At 48.6% G+C, this 6416-nt stretch overlaps 1 protein-coding gene across 6 annotated transcripts in view; it reads right to left on the bottom strand.

Moving 5' to 3' along the window:
• ARSG (arylsulfatase G) overlaps positions 1-5174 on the bottom strand; it is a 118757-nt gene extending 113583 nt beyond the window's left edge. For 3 of the 6 annotated variants that reach the window (XR_014216737.1, XR_014216738.1, XR_014216739.1), the window contains exon 1: positions 4648-5169. The gene's annotated coding sequence lies outside the window, so the exon portion shown is untranslated. Of the gene's footprint in view, positions 1-4647 lie in introns of all 6 variants that reach the window. The other 3 variants (XR_014216736.1, XM_082212567.1, XM_082212566.1) reach the window with 3 other exon arrangements.
• Positions 5175-6416: the final 1242 nt, after the last annotated feature.

Here is a 6416-nt window from a genome sequence, read left to right as displayed (position 1 = left end):
GGTTAGATGGCCATCTGTCATCCGGTCAAAAAGTATTGTACTGGAAGAAATAGATACATATGCAGAGCATCTCTACATGAGGCAGGTTACGGATTGGTTCGGGATCCTTCCTCACATGGAAAATGATCCATGTACACTGTAACGCATGCTTCTGACATACTCTGAACATGTAGGCAGTGGGGGTGTGGTTCTTAGACTTGACTCCAGCAGGGTGTGCAGCTGGAGAAACCCCCCACAAATACATTCTTTCAACATGTGTACGTTGGCAGGGGAAGTTGCCTAAAACCACCTCATCTAACAAAGTTAAGCCGAAGTTGCTACCACAATGAGACAACTTCTATTCTCACCGTCCCACACCTTGGTCTCCGTCACGTATCAGCTAGCCATCAGGCTCAGCCGTCACAACCACCTTTCACAGGAGCGGTCACTCCAAGCAGGGGAACAGCTTGGCTACTTTTTCTGGCCAAAAGTGAATCCAATGGCCCCACCAGCGTACAGAACTTCTAGCAGACGCACACCCCTCTCCCACCCACAAAGACACTCGCATTCACTTCACTTAAGTGGACAACTCTGCGCAGGCAGAGTTTAAGTGAATGGGGAAATCCACTTGCGCATGAGTTCTGTATGCCTGTTAACAACATGAAACTCTAGATTGGTTGTATAAGCGTCAAACTTCTTTCCCGCATACTATAAAGCTGTAACATTAATAACGGCATTACAAAGTAGAAACAGTTTCTGATTGGAGTAAAATAGGTGTACAGCATATGCATGGGACTGCCAAATGTTTGGCCATTAAACAAAATGCTTCTCCCCCAACCCCCAAAATCCTTTGGGGGAAAAGATTTGTTTTCCAAGCATCCTTTTGTTGATCATCTATTGCTAGCCACTTGATTGAAGCACCCGCTTTTGATGGCCTCACTAGCTCATCTTCAGCAAGTCACAAGCTGCCACCCTCAGTTTCTTATCTTTATAGTAAGAATGATTGCTATCTTCATTATTGGTAATATTTCTATCCTTCCCTTCCTTCCAAAGGACCTGCTTCACTGAATTGAGATGATGAAGAGGATTACTGCCCCATGGCTTCTATGTTAGAAACGCTACATAATCAAGTGTGATGGTCTTTATTAATACAGAAAAGTCCTTATTAAACTGTCTGCATTCTTATTAGTTACAGCAGACTAATTCACAGTCCCCGTATGCTCAACGGTAACATGGAGATCTGAAAATAAGGAGAAGCATTTTTCCAGGCTTTGAGGGGCTTTCACACACACACATGGATTGGAAGATGTTCTCATTCGTTCAAAAAGGAGGGAACAAATCTATATTAAGGGGGAGGGGGAACAGATGTGCAAACTTGGTTGATGGGTAGCTTTATCTGTCTAGTGGCGCTCCCATCCCAAGACCAAATTGCTGTATTTATACATAACTGTAAGGAACGTTCAATGCTTATTCACATCTCTAAAAAAAAAAGAAGAAAAATGTATCCTGTCCAATTTTTTGATTCCTTAAAATGTTGTTCCTTTAAAGCCATAACAAAATATTCATTTCACTTGAAGCATTCTTTTTAAAATGTGCGGCAGATTTTAGTATTCAGGTGTGAATTTTAGGAAGGAAGGGGGAAAGAACACATTTCATTTTAATTACAAAAAGATCTTCAAACATATTTGCTTTGCAGAAATTCTCATTAAATACACATAGGGTGTAAGGCTAGAGAGCACAGACTTTGCTTTAAAGAGGCTAGAGAGTTCCCTCTAGTGTGCTGTTCTAGAAAAGATTTACCGTACTTATATTGAGACATGTTGTGAGCATCACAAATACAAACAATATTCTTTAGGCTGTAAGAAGTTACACACACACCCTTGGTGGAATTTAACTTTTACTCAGAGTTTGGTCCATTAATTTAAACAGGTCTACTCTGAGTAAAACTTGGTTGACTATCACATCTAAGTTCATCTGTACCATCAAGCTTTCAGTTTTCCTTGGGGGACTGGCTGCCAATTCACTCCAAACTAAGCAGGATTTTACTGACTTCACTGGTCCCTCCAGAGACCCCCACATCTAGCAGATCAAGACCAGTAGGCCCATAAGCTATGGCTGGCCTCCAAAAGCCAGACTCCGTAATGAGAGGGTTCAATAACACATCTTCACATTTCATGCTGCCTTGTAGCAGACCAGGCTATTTGCCCCATTAGCCTAGCAGTGGCAAACTTTCGGCTCTCAAATTTCAGCAGCGACACTAACATTTGGTACCCCCACTTGCACCGTTCTACTGCATTGTTGTGGCACCCTTGCAGTTAGGCACTCAAGCTGTACCAGTCACGTTACCCTAAAACCACCTCTGAGCCCAGACCGCCAGGGGCTCCGGCAAGGGTATTTTTGTATCATCTGCTACCTGGTCCTTTTAAACTAGAGATGTCACTGATCTGCATGCAATGTACGTGCTCTGCTACTGAGATACATAATCTCCCCCCAATGCCAAGCAAGCCCACCAAGACAGAATTGAAGCTGGATTACTTTAAAACCTGCTTTTTTTGTTTGTTTCGTGGGGCTTCCCAGGATCTGGCCATATTAGCAGGTCTCAATAAAATCCAATGTTGCATTTGCTTTTCCTTTGTGGCAAGCAATACCTCGTTTTAACATTTTCCTCTTGAATTCACCTTTTCTTCAGGAACAAGCCCGGCAAGTATTTGCAGCTGAATAAAAACAGAGCTGGGTTTTTTGGGGGAAACACTTCATCCAATTCAGCAACAAGTTAGTCCATACTGTAGGCTATAATGACAATACAATACATTGTGGAGGACCATAACGAGCAGTGCATACTAGCTCATGCCAGGAATTAGGCAGGAAAAGCCTAAATTTCACGGATCCCTCAAACGAAACAGCCCTGGGCTGAGTTAAATATACAGATGAATGCTTTCTTTGTACAAACCAATTAAACTGGCCCTGTCAGCTGTCACTTTTCACTTCCTGGTTGCAATGTAGAAAAAAATTTACCAAATATTGATCTCAAACAGAGATCAGTTACACCACAGTTCTTTACCACTTTAGTATGTTCATATGTATATATATCCTAGCCTAGAACCTGAATATTAGGGAGTGAGGTTTCAGGTGAGAGGACACCAGCAGCATCTCCTGTTCTCCAAGAGGTCATTGTAGAGGCATTTGGAGGGGGGTTGTTGAGGAGGAAGCAGCGGCAGATCTGTCTTCCAAGGTGTGCCCCACAGCTGCAGAAGCAGGTGATGTGTTCCTTGGAGGCTGGGTCTGCTGCCCTTGTGGATCTCGCCATCTGAGGTAGTCCTTTCATTTTGCACTGTTGGTGGGCCGGCCCTGTTCCTAGGTGCAGATTTAGGGGAACGCAACCGGTTTGGTCACATGGGGCGCGTAGCCTTGTGGGGCACTGCAGGGTGTGCCACAGCTACAATGCAGAATGGAAGGCACTAGATTGTAGCTGAAACTTTGACTTGCTGCTTGCAAAGCAGTTGCTCTGTAACTGACCCACGGCCCTACCATATCTATCTACAGTGGTACCCCAGGTTACAGACGCTTCAGGTTACAGGTTAAGAACTTTGCTTCAGGATGTGAGCAGAAATCGTGCGGCAGGCCCCATTATCTAAAGTGGTACCTCAGGTTAAGAACAGTTTCAGTTTAAGAACGGACCTCCAGAACGAATTAAGTTCTTAAACCGAGGTACCACTGTATCCAGATCTATGTATGTGAAAACCAGCTTAAAGCATCAGCTGGCAGAGAGTATATTTGGGGCTGACTCTGCTCCAACCTGAGCTCGACAACAGGAGAGGGGCGTCAACGCGACGTTTTCTGTTTTTCCTTGTCGGAGGCGGACGGGAGAGGAAACACCCCCTAAAACCACGCGGGGAAAGTAGGGGGCGGTAAGGGAACCCTCCTATTGCGCCAGCTGCGCCCCGCCCTCCACGCGCCGGGTATCGGGGCCAGCTGGGCGGGCAGAGAGAAGCATGGCTTCCCAGGCAAGCTGCGCAGCAGCGGAAATTTCCAGTGCGCCGCCCTGCACCGGAAGCGCCCCACTCCGCCTTCCATTGGCTCCCATCCCCAGCGACGATTTTGAAGCGATTGCGGACACGAAAGCTCCACGCCCCCCAGTTGGAGTTGGCGACGCTTGCTTAAGAGTAAGCGGGAGATCTGGCTGCACACTGCCACCCCAATCCTATTTAACACCCCCACCCCCGCCCCAGAACATCACGATCCCCTGGATTGCCACAAAAACCCACAAGAGCTTTGTTTGGGGGTAGATATCTCGATGCATCCCTTCCTCAGGGTGGCCCCATAGTAAAGAGGCAAGGGCACCGACTCCTTCAACAGCTGCGTGCAGGTGTAGCCTGCAGCACACGGCAACGCTAGCTGAAATTCCCTTCCCCTGCACCCAAAGGTGCGGGAGCCCCCGGCCTCTTTTGCATCCGGTGACCGGACCCTTCCTTCTGCATCCCTCCCCGATTGTTTACGAGACACTTCCAAAACCGCCCTCTCCCTCGGAAAGGGGTGGCAGCAGCTAAATTGCTCGTACCACTCAGGATCGGTCCCACCCATCACCCGGCTTGCCCCCTTGCAAAATCTGCAAGTCCCCGCTCGCACCCCCAGCAAAGACAGCCTGCCCCAAACGGGCAATTCACTCACAGGTCTGCGCCGCTGAGTTACCCCACCGCTGCTGCTGCTGCTGCAGGCGCCGCTCGCTCCCACGTTGCACGGTTCGCGCGGCCCGTGTGAGCGCGGGCTTTGCGCCGCCCCTTTCCCCGATCCTGGACCAATGGGGACCTTCCCTCTAAACTCCCGAGCTCGTCGAATCCGCATCGCTCCGCGTAACGCAACCCCTTTGGGCAAGGCGAGTTGCAAGTGGTCGTTGTCTCCCTGCGCAGGGGAGATTTTGCGAGGCCGGCGATGCAGCGAGCAGCAGGGACGCCCGTGGGCGCTTTGCAGGAGAGATCTCCGAAAGCCGTGGCCTGCGCAACGCCGCTGCCCTCATGCTCCAGGAGCTTGCTTCCGGCACGAAAGCTGAGCCGGGGCACTGCGACCGGCTATCCGCGAACCTATTTGTCGCACCAAATAGGGGCGAGATCCGAGTGCCTCAGCGCACGTGCAGCCTGCACTTCCTGGATCAGCCGCTTGCGGCGCAGTGCACAAAAAGCAGCCACGCCCACCCGCACTTTAATACGCACCACCTGCTTACAGCGCGCCTCATGTTTGTTTTACAAACTGTGGCACGGTCCTGTGCACGTTTACCCAGGAGTAAGTCATCGACAGGAGGTTACATCCGTACAAGCATGCATACGATTGGGCTGTACACTGTTACTAAATAACCAGTGCCTCCTAGGATAGCGTAAGTGCAACATCCTCTATTGATCATTGATCAAAGTAGTGCAGCCTGAGACACTTTGATCTGTTATAAAGGTAAAGGGACCCCTGACCATTAGGTCCAGTCGTGACCGACTCTGGGGTTGCGGCGCTCATCTCGCTTTATTGGCCGAGGGAGCCGACGTACAGGCTCCGGGTCATGTGGCCAGCATGACTAAGCCGCTTCTAGCAAACCAGAGCAGTGCACGGAAATGCCATTTACCTTCCCGCCGGAGCGGTACCTATTTATCTACTTGCACTTTGACGTGCTTTCGAACTGCTAGCAGGGACTGAGCAACGGGAGCTCACCCCATCACAGGGATTTGAACCGCCGACCTTCTGATCGGCAAGCCCTACGCTCTGTGGTTTAACCCACAGCGTCACCCACATCCCTTTTTTAATCTGTTATAGCTGAGCCCTATCTGATAAGGGACTGCCTTGCCCATACAGTGGTACCCCAGGTTACATACGCTTCAGGTTACGGACTCTGCTAGCCCAGAAATAGTACCTTGGCTTAAGAACTTTGCTTCAGGATGAGAACAGAAATAGCACGGCGGCAGCAGGAGACCCCATTAGCTAAAGTGGTACCCCAGGTTAAGAACAGTTTCAGGTTAAGAACAGACCTCCGGAACAAATTACGTTCTTAACCCAAGGTACCACTGTATATCCCTGTTGGGTGCTGCTCAGATAAGCCACTGCAGAGAGCACCACATGCCCCAGACGTGCTCTACTTTGTACTAGAAACAGGGCTTTTAGTGTTGCTGCTCCAGCCCTTTGGAATTGGTTACCAGCTGAGATCAGACAGATGCAGTGTCTTGATACTTATGCAGCTGTTGAGGATATTTTTGTTCAAGAAGGCTTTCCCTGAATTGTGACTCAATCTAATTATGGAATACTATTTGTAAAATTAATAGAAATGGTTTAATGCTTTTTAAAAAAGTTTTTTTATAAAGTTTGTATTATAGAGCACAAATCAAACAGGGAACCAGGCAGAGGGCCTTCTCCGTAGTGGCACCCGCCCTGTGGAATGCCCTCTGATCAGATGTCAAAGAAAT

This window comes from Podarcis vaucheri (assembly GCF_965113315.1).
Source record: "Podarcis vaucheri genome assembly, chromosome: 2".
Lineage (NCBI taxonomy): Eukaryota > Metazoa > Chordata > Lepidosauria > Squamata > Lacertidae > Podarcis > Podarcis vaucheri.
Note: the sequence above shows the minus strand (reverse complement) of the source record. Positions and strands in the feature narration are given on the sequence as shown.